General features: G+C 47.1%; 1 protein-coding gene across 4 annotated transcripts in view; it reads right to left on the bottom strand.

Moving 5' to 3' along the window:
• Positions 1-21,404, bottom strand: part of LOC119389553 (serine/arginine repetitive matrix protein 2) — a 167,834-nt gene that overhangs the window by 25,237 nt on the left and 121,193 nt on the right. The window lies entirely within an intron of this gene.

A 21,404-nucleotide genomic window follows, 5' to 3' on the forward strand; every position in this document is an offset into this window, starting at 1 on the left:
ATAACTAAAATATCAGCTTTACCTGTACGGTCTTCAGATATCTTAATGTTACGCCTACCAATCATCCGTTCCATTGCGCGCTGTGTGGTCCTTAACATTTCCTCGAGTTCCTCTGTTATCTTCCAACTTTCAGCCCAATATGTTAGAACTGGAAGCACGCAATTAATATATACTTTTCGTTTTAGAGACTGCGCAGTTTGCCTTTCATGATTTGCTAAAGTCACAAAAAGAAGAATGTCGGCGGTCACCTCTTGCCAATTTCTATAATTGGTGTCTCCAGCATAGGTCCTTAGGCCAAACGAAAACAAGGCCACTGTAGCATTGTACTCGTAACAAAAGACCTGACCTTGTGAAGGAAAGCTTGTAACAGTGCAGCGTTGCACAGACATTTGCAATTAGGTCGTGCATATATATATATACTTCATACTTTAGGATCTTACTCCAAGCATCATAAAGGAAAAGCGACGCGAGAAGCCCTACAGAATCTCACCCTGTTCACAATAGATGGCGCCAATTAACGCACCGTGGGAACTCTGCTTCTAACTCTGGTTACCGCGTCTAATTGCGATTGACTTGAAACCTATACACAGCCGACCGCAGCATGAATAATGCCGGAGACAGACTACGAAATAAGAAGCAGTATACGTAGACCAGAGAAGAACACTAGCGCAGAACTAAGAGAGTGCCGGGCACTCTCTTTGGGAGAGTATATTCTTGTCCCATATTTAACTCTCTTTTCCAGAGTAAATCACCTCTTCTTGAGGCAGAGTATAGTAATGCCCCCTGAGACGGTTATAGTACTCCACCTCAACAGAGTAACATAACTCTTGCCGAAGCAGAGTAGCCGGACCCCTCCGAAAGGAGTAGTAGTACACCTCAAGAAAGAAATAGCAGAACCCGGTCGAAATAGGGCCTTAATATTGCATTTGAGAATTTATTCATGCGTAGATCGTAATGATGACATAATAACGAGCACTGCGACAAAAAAAAAAGCCGTGAGAAAAAAAAAGAAAACACGCGCAAGTGAGATTCGAACCAGCGACCCTCAGATTGTGAGTCCGACGCGCTACCACAACGCCACACTCGGAGACGACGAACACGTCCTTTTTCTTCCATGTTGTTACTGATTGCACTGACCATATCGGTGATCTGGCTTCATTTTCTTGTTTAGAAACGCCGGTTTGAGTATCTCCGTACATGCGACAACCAAACACAAGATAGTTCATTTCTTTGTTTTGTGTCTCCCGGTATCAGAACGTCAATCCGGCCTGTTTCTCAGCAAACAAGATTAGCGTAACCGAGGATATGTGCGGCATTCGCATTGACCAGCTAGGCGGTTAGTCATTTCTGTGTAGAAAACGCTGTACTTCTGAACTGCACATTGAACACTTCAGTTTTCGTCACGCCCTTGGACATATTTTCGGTCATTATTGTTGACGTTCCGCGACTACAGCCGTAATAGCGCACTCTAGCCGTACGGACCATTTGGCTTAGGGCAGTGTACTCCGTGCGCGACGTTCGTAGCGAAAAACGTGGATACTGAAATACGAAGAACTTAAAAACCTTTCGAATGTAGTTTCGATCGTCGACCGACTCGATGAGGTGATATTCGCTTATTTAACTGCACAAATCCAAAGCTAAAAACGCGGATATTAGGCTTTATTCCAGTGTCTTCCTGTACACTGAAAAGCACTGGGAGGCGCTGGATTCCAGTGCATTCCAGTACACTGAAAAGCACTGGGAGGCGCTGGAAACGCTGCTTTTTTTTATTAATTGTATCCAGCCCCGCGGCGAATGCAGTGCTCTCTACTGTATATGCGTGTGCTTAATAATGAGTGGTCATCGCTCGCGGTACGCCGGCACATCGACATATACTATGAGGAGCAGGAGTATAACTGCGTTCTACTCTGTCATGCCAGAAGAGTATACGGGCATTCCACTCTCTCAGATGGAGGTAGAGTATAAGCACATTTCACTCTCTCCTTTCGTACAGAGTGATCGTGCATTTCACTCTATGCGATGCTTTGCGAGAGTAAGAGAACGCTCTGAAGAGTAACTCGGCTTTCTTACTCTTGCGATACGCTTACCAGTTTTTAGAGTGTAGATGAGGACGAAGTGAATCGTAAACGACCAGCCAACCATGTATATAGGTAGCCAGAGACCCGGGGGCAGAATTCGCAAAACTTCTCTTTCGTAAGTGCGTTTTTCCATTGGTCAGCAGGCTTCGCTAATGATATGTCCCACATCGTGATTGGCTGAAATGTTCTCTTACGAAATTTTTTGGCATAAGACGTTTTTATTACGGGCTTGCATCCATAAAGCTTTTTGTTCGTACGTGTGTTTTACGATTAACTGGCTGCCTTCGCCGATTATATTTCTAGCTGTGGGACTGTGTCAAGTGTTTTCTTACAAAATGTTTTAGCGTGTGGTAACAAATCTGTTTATTTATAGTCAGAAATATCATTAGGGTAATGGTCATGAGCACTTACAAAAAAAAAAAAGAAAACTTTCTGCATTCGGCCCATGATCTGGCAAAGGCGCTGCAGTGGGAAGACGTTCAAATTTTAGGTTATGTGGCTTAATATTAGTGAGCAGCTGACACATAACACCGATGTCTCTGCAGTGAAACCTAATAATACACCTGTTGGCACTGTGCTTATATGGCGTTACGCTGCTATACACGAGGGCGAGAGTTCGATTGCCGGCCATGGCGGCTGCATTTCGATGGAGGCGAAATGCAAAGAATAGCCGGGTATACTTAGATACAGATGAACGTTTAAGAACACCATGTTGTAATGATATGGTGCCCCGCACTACGGTGCGCCTCGTAATGATGTCGTGTCTTCGGCACATTTAACCTAGCAGTTCAACAATTAATAATTAATATTCTCATTTCGTTCAGCGTAGCCGGGAACCTAACCCGCCAGGGGCGTAGCCACGTTAGGGCACACCTGGGCCCGTGCCCCCCCCGAAATTTTTTTTTTGCCATAGCATACAGAGCAGAAAATGACACTCGACCACATCTGCCTGCTCGTCCCCACTACAGATCAAGGAGGTGCCCCCCCCCCCCGAAAAAAATTTCTGCCTACGCCCCTGTAACCCGCTACTTCGTATTGTTTGCAGGCTGAGCGATGATAACCTCTGAGTCCCTGCAGCGAAAATTCAAAGCGAACGGACGAACCAACCAACGGTTAGACAAACAAACAACAGCAATTTTTATAGAAAAATGTCAGAGGCAAGAAGTGACCGAAGATGCGGTCTGTAGTTACGGATGACCCTCGCTAACCGTACATGCATTTATGGCTGCAAAAGCGCATTCTTCAACCCTCCTGCTATAGGAACAAAACCAACACGCCCGCACGCATAGGTACAGATTGCGTACGTGTTTGGAGAGGCAGTTTCATATCACGGCACCCGAATCCAGAGGCTTCGTTCGCTCTGCACGACGTCTTGGCCAAAGCGAGACAGGAGGAAGAAGTGAGCCAAGGAGGGGGGTATTGGTGTGTTTTTCTGTGTGCGGGGGGGGGGGGGGGGGGCTTCAGTTGTGTTCCACGCTACATTTGCGCTCCCTGTACCGTGAAATCGCTTCGGACAGGCGGGAGCAGCCCGAGACTCGCTGCTATCAACAGCTCTCTTTCTGACACAACCGCCGGGCGGATGAGGGACCCCAAATTACAGCTATGAACCCGCGAAATTCTTCCTTTTATGGCTTCCGAATCAAGCGGAGCTTACATTTAGCACCTGTGGGCTGCCGTGACAGCTGCCCAGTGTGAATGCCATTTATGGACACTTATACCGGGAGTGTCATAACGCTGCGTATCACTGCCATTGTCGCTATATGGAGTAATGCGTCATCTTTCCGCGCTGCGAAGCACGAGACACTTAACTGACGTCACCAACCGTGTCTTCATGGTATAGAGTTCTCCAGCATGCTTGTCCATACATTACCACAGGTTATATTATACGAGATTATACGATTCGTCTAATACGCTCTCAGGACGTAAAAAAATCCATACGTATAGCTAAAGGTGCTGAAATTGAAGAAACAATCTCGTGGTTCTGCATCAGGGTATCAGGGGTCGAGCTCACAAATTCTTTCGTTTGTAAGTGATCTGCAGTGCCATTGGTCGGCACGTATTTGCTAAAAATTGGTCCAGCACCATGACTGGCTGAAATTTGTATATTGCGAACAATACTAGCGTTTAAAAGGTTTTTCTGAATACGAGCTATGATGATCCAGGAACAGAGTGGCCCCTCGCGATACGCGAAGACCGCTTGGTCGTCTGTGTATATACTAATTATAAATGAAAGGGATAACTTGTTATCCACTCGTTTGTTCAACGAAACTACAAGTATTTTTTTTTTACCTTTTCGTGAACTTTCCTCCTAACTGTGAGTTTCCTCAGAACTGCCTTGTCTCTGTATATGGACACACTATATACTATCAATTTTCGCAAGTTCACCACCGGTGCCTTTGACACATGAAAACACTGAAACTCAGCCAAGCATTCATGCGCAATGTAAACATAAAAAAACACAGGAAAGTGAAACCTGTGATGGTCTAGACACCGTCTATAGACGACGCGTCACACGTAAACGTCAGATACCACGCATGTAAAGGTGGCGCGCTCACTTCTACACGCCGTTCGAGAGATTGATCAGTGAAATATATATTTGGAAGCTTCCTGTATAGGCGCGGTAACCGGCAACTCAGCGCGTGAGAGACTTAGAGAAGTGAGGGCCGGTCACGAACATGGCGGAAAACCCCACAGCGGCATATAGGATATACTCGTAGCACATTTTTCAGTGACTGGCTCGCGTTGAGACGCGTGCGCTCCGCCCCGCATCAAACGCACACACGCGACATAATCCGCTTTCGGGTTTGGCCAGCTGACGCTGTAAGTTCGGTATAGGAAACGCACGTTCTCACTTGACGCTTATAGAGCTTTATGCCGTTAAAGGGGGGGAATCCGTCGTCGGGAACAGCCGCGCGCGCTTCGTTGCGCATGCATCCCGCAAAGCAACGACGCGGGTCACGAAGCGACGCCCGACAGACAGGTGCTTGCTTGCGTGTACACGTCGTCTAAGAATAATGACGACCGGAGATGTGCGCGTGCCGACACCGAGGGAAGGGTTGCGACCTCCGACCCCCTTCATCGCCTTATTCCGAGCCGTGTGTCCTGTCCCATTCGTGCGGAACGGGAAGAGAGAGCGCTCGGAGCTTGCGCGAGGCCTAACTGCGCTGTGGGGCAAAGTGAAACATGGCCGCTTGTTCTTTGTTCTATTGCACTAGACGAAAAGCGAGGGCCCGCGTATATCGCTGTGGCTGCAAACAGCCGGGCTCACTGGTTAAGAGATAGACGTACACTATGAAAGCTGCACAAGACAGGCTACCTGTTAATTGATGTGACAGCCCCTCCATGACACGACTTCTCAAAATTCTTCCCACTAGCCCTCATACTTGGAAAACGTGAGCAAGGGTACTGGCAAGAAACTTGGACATTTCGTTGAGAGCCGTTTTATACCTATGGACAATGACATTTACCAAAGAATGCGACATTTTGAGCAACAGAAACAAAGCAAGGTATCGGCGCTCATTGTAGGCAAGACGGTGAAACAATACTTCAACTAGCGCCTCTCTTTTTTTTCAGTCGCGTAAGTAATTTCTAGCGCATGCTAGCTTCATTCAGACCTACAGCTTTTTGCAGTTGCTCAATATAGTGCACCGGAAGCACACCTCCTTTTTTTTACATTAGAGCACACAAGCATGCACGCTCAGAACTTCAAGTGGAGTTTCGGTATGATTGAAGAACTTTGAAGAGAACTGTGGACATCTGCAATACGCATGTATCTATGGTGTACATTAGCATTTCAAGTGTGAAGGCGCCCAGCAACCACCGTTAAAGTCGCTAATAGATGGTTTCGTTTCGACAAGCCCGCCTTGTCGAAAGCTCATTGCGTATTGTTTTTGTTTTTTTTCGGGAGCCCAAAACTTACGACGAATGGTGCTATAGTTTCCGTGTGATAACTTCCAAGAAGGCTATATTTGTACATCCGAGGCACCGTTCGGAAGTGTCCTATATACTCGAAAACAGTTGATCGATTATCGTCCTCTTTATACGACGGCTGGGCTAGGCGGTTGAGTGCGATAGCACCATTAATACGACGTGACCGATGATGAAGTTATTGTCCTCAGCGGTATTTCGTTCCCGCGTAGCGCACATAACGGCAACCATACCCGCGTGCCGCGCGCAATTTCAAGCAGTCGCCCTTTCTTGAGGGACCTATAATGACGAGCCCTTTGGGAACAATACTACGAGGCGTGAGACGTATACAGTCGTCGAACCCTTCGAACCTGTTTTCGTCGCCCACGTGATTGCGTACGTGATCCGAAACATCGCGTCGTCTATGGCTCCCCAAAACAAAAAAAAAACAAAAAAAGAAAAAAAACTGAAAAAAGAGAAAGAGGGTAGGAAAGAAAGCACAACACCCTGAGGAAGAAGTAAGGTATATCCACAGTGAATGATGTTGCCATTCTGTTGCCAAAGCACCGACTCTCGTCCGAAGTCCCGGCGTTATCTAAGAGGAGTGCGTCTGGAGAGAAGTATAAAGAGTTAGAGAATGAGAATGTGAAGAAATGGCTCTACCACAAAGAAGCCAAGAGAGCGAAGAGGCAAACAAAGTGAACCTCCATGGCGGGACTCACTCCCTCTCGTCGAGCGTACTATAGCAGGCTGCTTTGGCAACGTAATCTCTTTGGGTCCGCCTGTTGTTGTGGTTGCTGCCTTTCCTGTGATGCCCCAGTTACACTGGGGTGCTTAGCACTCTTCTCCTCTATGGCGCCGCCAGTAGACGCGTTTTCCAGAAAACGGCGTTCGTCCAGAAGGAAAAACAACAAATTCGCTTATTTCACGAGGCGGATATGTACGTGCTGCACTATAAAAGTTCTACGCTGGTGGTTTCTCTCTAAAGACTCTGTGTTTGTTTTAATTTTGTCTGTGTGAATTGTCGCGTTCTTCGCTATTCTTGACTCTCCGGGCACACGTGTGTTGAACTTATCGATGTGGGGGCTGCCGAGCATCGACGACTCGAGCGTCGGAAAAACAAGATCAAACCACCGATTTTTGCCGCTGATTGCAAGCTCTGAAAGGTGGAGCGTCGAATGGTCGATTTTTTCTAAGAAAAACGCTGTATCTGATGCGTTCGTTTCTGTTTTGTTGTTGTTGTTGTCTTTTAGCCAATACACGGAAAGGTAAGTGGCATCGCTCGCAAGCCATAATCTTCTGCTTTACTGGTATATATACGGGCCTTGCGGTGAGACCTGGTGAACGTTCTTGGATTTTTTTTGTTATTTTTTTGTGTAGGTGCGTGTCCGTAGGTACGTGCGCGTCACTGATGTGTTTGTATTGTAGTGGGCACTGTGCTTAGAGTCCGCTGTGTATGACGAAGTTGCTTGGATCGGCATCGTTAGACCAACAAGCTCGAACACCATCGCGATGACGTCAACTGAGTCACCGGAATGATAAATGGTTGTTCCTTTTGGACCTTCTGTTTCCACAGAATCATCACTGTGTATACTAACCTGCCTATAGCCAGCCAGTGAACCACCAGACAACAAATCTCTAGTTTGTATCATTCGTGTCGGTATCACTCTGATATACTTATTTTCGGGAAAAGACGAGTGACCAAAAGTAAGGTGAACGTCGCTGCACAGAAATATGCGGCGTCGCTTGAAGATTCCAATCTCGCGCCTGAACTACTTCATGCGGTCGATATGAGCCATCGGACAAGTGGACTCTTCCTGTATTTATCGCGCGCTAGAAGACTATCATGCCGCCTACTTGTATACATTTCCGCCTCGCAGCGCGCGTCGTGTTGTTTTCCGGTCAGCGCTGCGCTACGCTTTGAAAGGAGGCCCAAGGTTCCTAAGTTTCCTGAAAGCAGCCACCCGGATGTGGCTATTGCCGGCATAGCGATTGGTCGTAATTGTGTGCATTTGTGAGCATATGTTCCTAATCACCCATATATCTACGTGTAATGTACACACATTCAATATACGGTCGAATGTTGTGGAAAGAACGGAGACCAATGTTAACATTCCCAATATCGAGTAAATCATTCACCGAGTGAACTCAAACAGCAATGACCCTACATAGCTACGTAAAACGGCCCTGGCTGTTCTGTGAATTCGCGTATGATTCGGGCAAAACAGTCTAGATAAGCGCTTGACGATCCGCAGTGGTACCGTGGTTATGGTGGTTGACTGCTGACCCGAAGGTCGTGGGATCGAATGCCGGCTGCGGCGCGCCCGCATTTTCGATGGAGGCGAAAATGCTTGAGGCCCGTGTACTTAGCTTTAGGTGCACGTTAAAGAGCCCCAGGTGGTCGAAATTTTCGGAGCCCCTCCCTACGGCGTCACTCATGACCATATCGCGGTTTTGAGACGTAAAAGCCCAACAATTATTATTATTGGATAAGCGCCTTGTCCTGCGTTCTTGCTTAGTATCCGTTCAAGTTGAGCTTTTTTTATCATGAAATTACGCCAGCTCCCCCAAATGTCAGTTATTATAGTCTAGATAACATTGAGAAAAGGTTAACAGAGCTATGCGTGACGACAATGAGTGATGAATAGTGCTGAACAGATACACATCTTTAGCTTGAAAACTAATGTTATACCCTGCCAACAAGTGCAATTGTTCAGCATTCTGAAGCGATCGTTTTCACAAAGGGACTCGCTGACAAGATTTTCACGACAAGACCGGCTGGAAGTTTTCTATGGTATACGCCCACTGTCGATCACTGTTGACAACTATACGTTAGTAAGTGAGCCATGTTGACAGTCAGGGTATAATTATGGTACAAAGTTTCTCCTCTCTCGATTTCAGCGATGCCACGGTACACCCTACCACATCCTGGTACAACGTCACTGTGACGCAATAAACCGAACGTGCACACGACGGCAAATGACACCTAGGTGCGCTGCAAAGGCTAAAGAACTCGAAAGACCTTATTAAAGCGTTACGTAATGGCGACGAGTATAAGTATAAAAATAAAAAACAAAGATAACGATCGCTTGACAAGTTATGGCCGTTATATAGACCTCGCCAGCTTGCGGTGAAAGTAGACGGTGACGATACACTTTTACGGCGATGTAGACGACGACGACCGAATACGAAAACCTCGAACAAGAAATTTACCTTAACAGGAAAAAATAAAAGCGGCAATACATCTCGAACAAGGTCGGGGACCCCGCAGCGAGGTCTCGAGAAGCCGCTGTCACGAAAGTGTACAGGAAAAGAGAAAGTATGTAAGGTCGCGACCGGCCACCCAGCTGAGATTCGATAGATCCGTTGATTCCACGCGCGTATTATCGGTCGGACCAGCGTACGTACTGTTCACGAGGCTCTCAGAACGAGGAAGCGAGCGCCGTTCGAAGCCAGGACGTTCAATGTGTAGAATGAAAAAAAAAAAAGGCCAGCAATAAAGAAAAGTGTGGTTCACGTTGGTGCTCGCATCGGAGTGAAAGGCGAGGCCCGAGAAAATGCGGTCGGAGCTGTAACAACCTCGCTCAGGTCGAAGACCACATAGTTCAGTATGATCCACCTTTAAGGATAGCACAATAGTGCACGCGGCTTTCCTGACACTCTGTCTGCCGTTGCCGGTTGGTTCTGCTACATGCCAATGCACAGCACAAGTGTATCGCCAATGAACCGTAAGTCACCTACTGCAAAACCAGCCTACGGTGCACTTGCTGAGGAGATAAAACTCGCAGGTGCTTTGCATTAAATGTGTTCCTTCTAACACTGGACAGCGCTGTAGAGGGTCGTTTTTATATAGATGTCGTACAAGTGGTGACCGTATCGGTCTTTAAGATCTGTAAGAATGCGGCAGAACTGGTCACACCAACTAGTTCTTTAAACTTTAAGAGGCGGCGTCAAGATCGCAGCGGCATCAGCGCGTTCGTCTGACCGAGTGAACTGGGCCGATGAAAGCGACCTCAATTTCACTCGCTCTCAGGCGATCGCAGCGTTAGGCTGATATGATACAGTAAGCTTATTTCGGTTCTCGTATAGTGAGTAAGGCCTGTTTAATATGGATGGCGCGTCTTGGTCTTCGAACCAGCAGCAACCAGATACGGTTATAGTTTGGGCCAGTGTATTTTTAACCCTACGTGATAAACGGTCGTTTTCCCGTCCCTGATCCCGTGCGTCGGAAGTTGGAGGACGAGGACGCGTATGTAAGAGCGGGAGGGCCAGTAAGCAAATAAGCCTGCTTCAAAGCGCGCTCGTTATCGCTACCTTGCGAACGCGAACAAAGTATATAATCAACGGAATGATCGAAGTATATAAAGTGAAACACTCTATAGCTTTGAACAGAACATATTGCGCGTGTTCTGAATTGTTCGGTCGCTTGCTTTGGCTAATAACGTCTGCATGCAGCCGATGAGGCACCTGTGAATTACGCGCATGCTCGTACGCTTGATTAGACGGTTTGCATTCTCGTTTCTTTGTATTCAGGCGTTTGTTTCTCTACCAAAAAAAGATGAAAACCAGCACTTCCGTCGACAATTTTCGCACACTTTCGTCACCTTATATCTTCTTTCTGTTGTTATTAAATACCCTTCACTGCCACGAGAAAGCCAAGATTTTCGTGACAAAACTTCGTAAACTTTCGTGACCGTACGAGAACTCTCCAGCACAGCGGAAAAGACGAGTCCGTTATTAACACCTTCTATGCTATGTCTCAATTCTGTGCAGTGCAGCGAGCGCTACACGAATTGGTAAGCTGAGATGCGCTCAGCTTACCGATTGGGAATTGAGAGCTGAGCTGGGCTGAGCGAACTGGCAAGGATTCATGGTGAGGTATAGACAACGTGACCAAACGTTCATGAACGTCTTATCTGAATCGCTTACCAACCCATTGAGCTTCGTGTCACGCTACGGAGTTGAAATACTGTCTATTGTCTCTCATTGTGTGTATGTTTTCTGCGGAGAACTTCTCAAACAACAATCGTGTTTCTTTGTTCTGGTTATTTGAATTTAGCTATAACTTTTGCTGCACTGATTGATGCACGAGTGATGACGTTGATTCGCGTTTCCCAAGAACGGTGTGCGCAACGATGCCTTCTTCTGCCACTCAGGAATAATAGACATCCGAGCCATAAGTAGGAAAAATAAGCAAAACTCAGTCAGACTCACTCAGACTTCTTTTTTTTTTTGATTGGAGATAACTCCGAGTTACCGACACTCGACTCCGACGCGCTTACTCCGATTAACTCTGACCATAACTATGCTCAGCAGTGAGCTCAACCCGACTGTGCTCACCGTAATTCTACTCAGCCGATTTCCCCCGCTAGCAGATTCACCGTATTCTACTCAGCCGGTCTCACCCGGAAGCCCACTCACCCTTCATCTACCCAGCCAGGCTCCTTCAAAATCATATTCACAAAAACTTCTGCTCAGCTCACTCGAACCCATACTCACCGCAGTTCTACTACACCGGGCTCACCTAGACTTACAGTCGAGTGAGCTGCTTCAAACGGATTGTAACAGTCCGTATCAAATAATGTATATTTTATGCCCTGTTCAGACAGGAGTCTGGGGCAGGTGGAAGCTTCGACAAGCGGACTTGTCGAAACGTGGGCTCCAGTACACGCTCCCTATTTACGAATATATCATGCCCTGTTCAGGTGACCTGACTTATCTGTTTCTTTGGCCTCTTTATAGTATTGCCCATGTATAATTTGTGCTAAAGTTCTTTTTGTATTTGGTCGGCGTCTTCCTTTTACCTTTGACTATGAGCATTCCCGACCAGACGAGTTTTTGTCCAACTCTTGATTTCATAATTTGCGCTGTTTAGAAGCTGCTGTATAGCCACTGTTGTTTTTACCATTTCCTTTTTTTCCCTCACGCGTTGCGTTAACAAAATATGTACCATTTCAAACCGATCCTAAACCTTCCTTCCCCCTCGCCCTCACCCCCCCCTCCACTTACAATGCCTTCTGGTGATGTGGGTACTCAATAAATAAGACAGTCACAGGTCAGTCTGAGTAGTTAACCTATGGCCCGAGTTATTCGGATTTCTGGGTCGTCGGCACTATACCAACAGCTTTCGCTTCACTGAACGCAATTCGTGAAACGCAGCTTAGCAATCGAGAAGGAAAGGAGAGCGTTAATGTGTTCTCCCGTCGACAGAGTAATGGACAGGCGAGCGGAAAGCGATCCTCCACACTTTCACGACCGCGCTGTCCCGCCTGTGTACACCAGCTGTGTCGGATCACCATGTGTGACGCCTTGCGCGGGCATACTGCAGTGCGCTCGGGAAAAGCGTGTTCGTCGTACGAAATCCATCCCAGACGCCCACGATGCTTTTATCCACGCACGTTCCTTCCTACGAAGGCGTTGCACGACGACGCACATACATGTATAAGATCGAGGCTGCGCCGCTTCACGCCGCCGTTCGTTTATAATCTTTGACGAACAGGCAGCAGCAGCAACAACAACGCGGCTCGTACATACGCGAAGTCCGTACACCGCCTACGAGCACGCGTACGGGCTTCGGCGAGGCCCACGATACGCGCCGCTCACGACGAAGTTAAGCCGCGTCCGCCACCACGCGCGCTCGACCGCACGTGCACGCGGGTGGACGGTTCGACGACCGACCTTTCCTTCTCGTCCTCATACTCTCCCTCTCTCTCTCTCTCATCTCCGTCCTTTGTTTGTATCTGTTTTAAGTGGGTGAGCGGTGTGGGTGTGTGCGTATGAGCGCGCGCGCGCCACCAGCGTTATTTGCCACGATTGCGCCGAACGTCATACGCGCATACCCTTCCCCCTCCTTAGCCTCAGCCATTGCCTCCAGGCGATGGGTCAACCGGACAGTTCCGGTACTACAGGTCCGTTACTCGATAGGTGCGGCCTTCCCACGGCTAATGACTTGCAACTCGCCTCTTTCTTTCTTTCTTTCTTTCTTTCTTTCTTTCTTTCTTTCTTTCTTTCTTTCTTTCTTTCTTTCTTTCTTTCTTTCTTTCTTCTTTCTTTCTTTCTTTCTTTCTTTCTTTCTTTCTTTCTTTGCCCCGTCTCGGCTGTCCGAGAGGCTCTGGAAGGCCGAGAAGCGACCGCGGCAAGCGTGCAATCTTCCTTGAACGAAATAAACTTTAGCCAGCCGAGGTACACATCGGAAGGTGAGACGGCTACGGCGGGTCGTCTTGCGACGTCATTAGCGGAACACGTTCGCAATTTTCGTCGTGAGAGCAACGATACGAAAGTATGAATCTGTGCCACATGTGTCTACATTTTCTTCCAATCATCTCTTCTTTTCTCCTATATTTGAAAGGTATGAGTGAATTTCATAGGCTTGCGCAGGGTTGTGCGTTAGAGGGGGGGCAAAGTACTATCGCAGCGCACCCCCCTCCCTCCTTCCTTTGGTCGTGTCCAAAAGACAACATGCTTCACAATAGATGAAAAAATGAAAATGAAGCCATGACGTGCCTTTGGTCCCTGGATTTCCGGGAGTAAAGATGGGAAGTGAACTGTTCTTATAATGCAAAGCGGGAGTCCTTAGCCGCCATTATAGCCAAAGAACCTGCGTGGCCATAACCTTGCTCTTTCAACGATGACGGGACAAATCCGACTGAGCAACATGGTGTGCAAACTTTGCGCCCACCCTGTGGGTGATTGGGTTAGTAACGCTACGTTGTAACCGTTGACAACGTTTGCTGCAACGAATGTCAGAGTCTCTCTATAGTATAAAACTCGAGCGCGTGAACTTCAGTAGCACTTCGATGAACGTCTGATGTGATGACCGTACAAACTGGAACATACCGGATTATCTGATTTCCATCTTTATTCAAACCAGATCTCCTCTGCCCATTAAAACGTAGCAAACCATGCAAAAGCCTCTTGATGAGTTAACTTCTCTGAATGTCTCACCATATTTCTCTCTCTCGCTTAACAACTGATATAGCGCTCGCTAATTGTTATTGCGAGTGTGTTATTTTTTTAGGCTTTTATGTCATCATTTTGTTTCTGATTTGCATTTTTTTTTCGTTAAAATGATCTGCGTATCTTTTTTCATTATTTTTTTCCCAGAAAGCCGCGACCAGAACTTGACTCATTGTTTGGGAATGCCACTGTTACCGCAACACTTTTTTTAGAAGACACAGTTTAACGAATAACCGTTTCTTTTTAATAAAATGTAACCGAATGTGAGTGTGCTTACACAACCAAAAGCAGGGACGGAATCAGAAAGGACGCGGCAGAATTTCTTCGTTTAAAATGAAAATATAGCGGATCTAATATTACTGAAAAAAAAAAAAAACCAGTCCAAAGACATTTACATGCCGTGTTTACGCATATATTGAACTGTCAGAGAAAGCTAAGCCGCGAAATCCCTGCAAGAGATCGTTTTTCGTTTACGCAACGCTCATTATTGTAAAGGGATATCGTATGTCGTGCATCACCGCTAAGTGGGGGAAGTAACATGAGATGCGCTCTGCTTCCATCCATAAACCCCCTCTCCCTCCCCTTCACTCCTATACCAGCCGTTTCATAGACCTTTCTCGTGTACAGCAATTACAGCGTCTGTGCATGAGTCGACTCCCGCTGTAAGAAGTGTAGGAATAATGGTATACGGTTATGAAACAACCAGTTCAAGAAGAAACGCCCCCGTTTCACAGGCCTTTTTAACAGCGATGACGGCGATGACGAAACAAAGGAAGGCCCAGAGTCGTGTCACGCTGAAACTCTCAAACTAATGGGAACCCAAGAATACAAAGCGGATCCATTTCACGAAGAACGGGTGTTGGGTTTCAATATTCTCACGTGGTTGTGACGGCGAAGGATGTAAAACTGAAGCCGGTAAAGGCGAAACTTTTGTATTGGGCGAACTTGTGCCCAGGAAAAAAAAGACTCAACGTACAAGCAACACTCAACAGCGATAACGGCAAGCACGGACGTTGGTCATCAATAATCTGATCATCGGTGGAGCGCGTGATCTTTCATGCATGAGTGGTGGAACGTTCCAGCGTTATCGCTGGTGCTCGTGTTAGGCCAAGAATAAACTCGACTACTCGCGTAATGCGCGCAATCCTGACAAAAGAGTCTTATACAATCGAGAAGTTTCCCAAGAATTGCAGCGCAGCCTGCGCCGAGCTGTGGTAACAGGTTTTTTTTTTGTGTGTGTGAGTGAAGCCTGATCATACAAATATAAAGGAATAAGCATGCGCGGCAACACGATGAGAGTGCGGTCGTGTGCAAAAGCAATAAAACAATACAATAACAATGTTCGTTCGCGCAAGCCGAAAAAAATATCTCATAGATATATGTATGCTATGCATGCTCATAGATACGTAATCACAAAAGCACGGCTAATTGGGCTAGTTGGTATTGGTTCATATTTAGACCGGAAGGGGCGAGCACACTGACAGGGACACAAGAAGGAAACCACGCGAACAACACAGGCGCCTACTCGCAACTATAGTTTATTGGAAAGAAAAGCGCGTACATATATATCACTCCTGACACATGACTTGGCTTTTTTTTGCTGTTTTACTAGCCAAGTCATCTGGAAGTGATATATATGTAAGCGATTTTCGTTCGAATAAAATATATAGTTGCGAGTAGGCGCTTGTGTTGTTCGCGTGGTTTCCTTCTTGTGTCCCTGTCAGTGTGCTCGCCCCTTCCAGTCTAAATTAGTTTAATCACTTGGGGTTACTTAACGCGTGTATAAATTGAGGTAGGCGAACTTGCTCGCTTGTGAACCCACTCAGAGATGCCGCCGTTGCGGCCGGCATAGAATTATTAATAACAATTGTTCGGTTTTTAGGTCTCAAAGCCACGATACGATTATGAGGGACGCCATAGTGGAAGGCTCCGGAAATTTAGACCTCATGGGGTTCATTAACGTGCGCTTAAAGCTAAGCACACGGGCCTCTAACATTCCGCCTCCATCGAAATGCGGTCGCTGCGGCCGGAATTCGATCCCGCGACCTTCGGGTCAACGTTGAAGCACCACAACCACTAGACGACATGCCGCGACCTCGAAAAATGCAACGCGAGAGACACTGGGCTACCGCAGCGAGTTCAAGCCCTGCCTTATTACTATCAGAATCTCTGTGGCGTGCAAGTACGAGGCCTCTCACAATGAACACCTCTCGAATTTGCGAAACCTCTAGGGGTCAGAACTCCCTATTGAGAAGGGATTTTTTTAGAAGGCCACTGAGCTTATTCGAATGAAATTCGCTGCAGTCACTGTTGCACCCCAGCGCACAGAAAATACCAAATACATAATAACAGTAGCGAGCAAGCATTGAACTCACAAATAAGATCATTTCACGTACGCGAGTGTCCCAGCTACTGCGTGCCGACTTAAAAAAAATAATAATAATAATCCGCCGTCGTAGCTAAACGGCTATAACATTGCCCTGTTAATCTACAGACGCGCCGAGCATGATTTTTCAGCCATGGCAGCTTCATTTGAATTTAGTTCTCGTCCCGACCCAATACTTTTATGTGGTGGTAGTATAGTGTAGAAAATCACAAGAGACGCCTACGCCAACAGTGCGAAAGCGAGGATCAAGATATTAAAAACGGACGTTTTGGGCACGAGCGTCCAATACATCAGCTAGATTTCACCTTTTCACAAACCTCGTCATTTTTTATGGCGCGGTAGATGCCGAGAAAAACAATTTCTCCGTATCCATGCGTTTTATATAGAATCCCCAGAGCTAATGTTTCCTATATTAAGGCGAAGCATACGTGCATAGAATGCGGAGGTCGGGGGAAGCAGCTTTTGCGTTTGAGCGTTCCTGTACATTTAGAGATGTGAGCGCGCTGTACATAGCGTATAGGACGACACAGAATACGGAAGACAAATACCCGAGGAGTATTTCTGCAAGCTTTCAGTCCACAAAGGCTTCACCGCCACCTTAGCCATCAATGGAAAAACAGACCGTGCGTCGGAAGCGTCGCAAATCGACCCCCAAAACAATCGCGTCGAGAGAGTGAGTTAGAGAAAGGAAAGTGCGCTTCCTTTGTTGGAGACGGCGCAGGCGGGGATTGCAGGACTGAAGCGACCGCGGTGAACATCACTTCCGACGCTGCAGCTCTTCTTTCTCTTCGTTCATTGCTATTTCCGGAATCAGCGTAATGGGCTATAACAATACGCGCGATAAACAAGCACTTTGGTGGCTTTTTCATGCGCTGTGTGTAATGCTCAATTGACTGCATCCCATGTAAGTTCACGTACGGTTGTAGCCCACGTATCCTGGGGGAGTTCTTTGGCAAAGGCCGCGCGCGCGTTGTTCGTCGTCGTCTTTTGCTCGTTGACCGAAAAGAGGGGGAAGTGGTTTATTCAAGAAGGAAGAGGCATTATTTTCTGCCACCCTGCGGGAGCACGGCTTCGCAGCGGCTATACAAAAAAAAAGGAAAAGAAAGAAAAAGCAGAACACTTGCTATCGACGTTTCGTTAAAATATTTTGTGTTGGTGGAATAAAAGTTCTCTCTGGGAACTCTGGGAACTCGTGTAATGTCGACATAGAGCATTGCACATATCGGGAAAAATGCAGACTTTGAGGAAATTTAATTCTAAACACGAGTTTCCATGACTGCGGCATGTTATTTTCGTTGGGCCGTTCAAGACGCTGACGAACGATGGAAAGAAGATGAAAGACGCCATGGTGATGCCGCCCAAGACCAGCGTTCTAGGGACGGCCGCTACGTGCAATAAAACACATTGCGGGAGGCTGACGCTCCTTAGAATATTACACCAAAGCTGTCTTAGTCTAGCCTGTGTCATAGCAGTAGTAGTCGGCCTCCGCAGAAAACACCTAGCAGGTATGAGCCATTGGCTGAGCCACAGGTCATGTGATTTCGCATTAACCAATCAGTTGTAAGCGCGCGCCATTTTATTTATTCTTATGCGCTGAGCCAAGACAACATGCCATAGTAGGGTCCATAGAGTTCACACTCTTGAAAGCATCCTCTGTAATTTTTTGCCTCCTTAAGATAGATTTCGTGCTCATGCCAGGCCTGTTCGTGCTCAGATATTGCAGAGAGTTTCCGTATAATGGTCCTGACCTTTCCATATAGTACTTGGTGTTCGTCATTTACTTGGTTTCTCAAGAAAAAAAAAAAAAGCTAGGGATTAGTCTTCGACGGTGCCTCGTTAACACCATCAACCAGTTTCTAGATGCCGATCTCGAAGGCGCTGCCTTGCCTCTATTCGAATGCATGTATGTGCGAAAAAAAAAGTCAAAATAATTGACATCAGATGTGCATATTATGTGGATGAAGGCTGCCAAATCCTCGTTAAATGCGTGCCGAAGGTTCAACAACATGCGTACTAGCGTTTCAACCGATCACTGCAAAAAATAGGCAGAAGGTTAAAAAAAATCGATTTTCTAACCACGCCTTCATTTTTCAATGCACGTTTGCTAGCCGGCGCGTCCTCTAGCGAATATTCGCCATCAAAGGAAAGCGCGGCGCTGCATATTTGTAAAAAGGTCCACTCACCGACGTAATTTACGTCACGGTAATGACGTCTACAAAGGAGCACACTAGGTTACAAGCATCTGCTCTAAATGCCCCGAAATGTCCAGCAAGACACAGACAGACAGACAGACAGACAGACAGACAGACAGACAGACAGACAGACAGACAGACAGACAGACAGACAGACAGACAGACAGACAGATAGATAGATAGATAGATAGATAGATAGATAGATAGATAGATAGATAGATAGATAGATAGATAGATAGATAGATAGATAGATAGATAGATAGATAGATAGATAGATAGATAGATAGATAGATAGATAGATAGATAGATACGCAAGGAGCCTGCTGTACGCGGCTCTTTATCTGGTTTCCTGTCCAGAGGAGCACGTTTCTTGAGTGTGCAGTATATAGGACAATCGGTACACGCGGTTTCGTGTTAAGCAGCTACAAGAACGGCATAACCGCTAAACCATTACAGCAGCTGCAGGCGTGAGTAACGCTGTCATTATAATGCGTTAAGTGGGAAACGGTACACCCCCCCCCCCTCCCCTTTATGCCCACCTGGTTTAGCCTACCAGGCTTTTGTTCTTTTAATATCGAAATCTGCACTCGCGGCGCAAAAAACGAAAGCTAATGTTTTTCTTCCTGATGCGGTGGTGGTGCCGTGTGTGCTCCACTTTCCGCCGCTCGCTTTTTCGTCCGGTGATAGAGCAGTTGAGGCCCGGCTGAGAAAGCGAAATATTCCACGACGCTAGGCCACAGCACAAGCGTGGTTACGTGTGCACGCCACAAAGACGACGGGGGAAAACCCGTCGCACGCGCGCCTATGTGTGTGGTCCCGTCTTTTTCCTGCACCACAGTTTCGCAAGAGAACGTATATAAAACAAAAACGAAGCAACCGAAAGGCGTCAGTGGTGCGCACCTTAAGGCGGGAATCTCGCTAGCCAATGCACAGAAACGTAATAGAGGGACTTACAGATACTGCCAGCAGGTATAAAACTATCTGTCGATCACGTGTGGATCATTCTGCCTTATCTTTACGGCCGTGGTAAGAGTAACGGAAGTACAAGCTTAGGTGCAAGTGCCCTCCCCTAAGGCAAGTTCGCCTTCCTGGGCAGAGGATTTGCCGAAGGGCGTCAACTACGCTTTGTTCAATTGTACATGCACGCTGTTCCTGATACTAGACGGAGTGATAACACTGCCGTCTCATGTCTCGGACAGACCGTGAGAGAAGACTGCCCTTCTTACGACGTCTAAAAGACACGGCGACAAAAAATTTCCGAGACGTTACGCTCAATAAACCTACTTTGACCATGAGGCAAGCCGTGACTTAAGCCTCACCACCTGGAGTTCCTTAATGTGCGCCCAATGTGCGGTATATTCTCACAAAAAAGAGAGAAAAAAAAAGCTCCTCTGACTCTTTTTATTGTGAGTCCTGATCTGCGGTCTCTTTTGGTTTCCACGACTCTCCGACGAGAATATAATGATCTCCAAAGAGAGTTCCCGCGTCTCTCTAAAGGGAGTCATATACGTGGCACTTGAGGATTAACCGAAAAGAGTTCACATACTGTTTTATTTCTTAGAGTGTACGCCTACGCGAACATTTTTACGGTGTTCATGGAAAAATGCGACGTCATTACCATTGGAGTGCTACCGGGATCGACAACTGACAACTGAACATTACTGGGGGGTAACTCATGGGATCCGGACCTACATACCGGGATCGAATTCGTGACGACACGTACGGCCAAACGGGACCTTGGCTCGTGCGATAACTCCGCTTATACTCGACTGATTGGAAGGTTAGGATTGCAAGGTTAACGAAGCAAGAGTGTCTGATAATGACGTCATTCTGCGAAAATTTAGAAAGGTATTTCAAGGCCCCTTTAAGGAAGTCACCAGGGCGTGAAGGTGATTCGGAGGACTGGTCCAGATCGGCAACGAGTGCGCAAGAGATATGGAGATCGGGGGGAGATGGAACTAATACAGTGAAGAAAGAGGCGCGGGTGAAGAAACGTACGGCCTGGTAATATTGATTGACATGAAACAGGAGGCACTGCACACAAGGATTCAAACGCGAAAACTTAGGCCTTTCGTGCTTTGCGGTGCGTACGTTTGCTCCCAGCGTCTACAGTTCGTGCCATATCGCCGTGGTTTTGACTTACGCGTACATCAGATCCAACATTGCCTTTAGCGACCGGATCTGCAGTGACATGATGCGGTTCTCGCGAGTAATTGCTCACAGCACTCGTTATACTATAGAAAAGAAACGGTGTCGCGTTTCAATCCGTGAGTACTGTACATCACACAATAAATTCTGCCGACTGCTGATCCCTGTCAACATAACGCGCACGGGACCGCTCCCGGCCGCTCAAAGTACGCAGTTCCTGATGGAGCTTCGCGGCACCCTCCCACCCCCCTCCGAGCCCCTCATGGGTCGCCAATGAAAGGCTTGTTCTTCTGTCGCGCGGCCGGTCTTGCGCAGCGATCATCGGCGCTGCCCGCGCACGCTTTCACGCGCACATAGAGCATAGCACGCGAGGAGCGGTGTTATCGCCCTTGGACTTTATACAGAAGCGCACGGCGACGCCGACGGCGATGGCAGAAATGCTCCTGAGTGCCCATATAATTGTTATCCCAATAATAACTCGGCAGAAGCAGTGTGGTATGCCAGCATATGTGGAATACGATATTGAATAAGATGCAGCGTCAGTTCCCCGTGAAATAATCAACAATAACGGATTATTCCTGGTTAAACCTTGTTCACATTCTAATCTTAAAATAGAAAGCTGAGCTAGTTAGTATGGTGAAACACACAGCGCACGTAATGACCAGGACACACAAAGGGAATACACGATAGCAACTTTCTGTGTCCTGGTCGTTACGTGCGCTGTGTGTTTCATAATCT

Source organism: Rhipicephalus sanguineus, chromosome 4 (genome assembly GCF_013339695.2).
Source record: "Rhipicephalus sanguineus isolate Rsan-2018 chromosome 4, BIME_Rsan_1.4, whole genome shotgun sequence".
In the NCBI taxonomy this organism is placed as follows: Eukaryota; Metazoa; Arthropoda; class Arachnida; order Ixodida; family Ixodidae; genus Rhipicephalus; species Rhipicephalus sanguineus.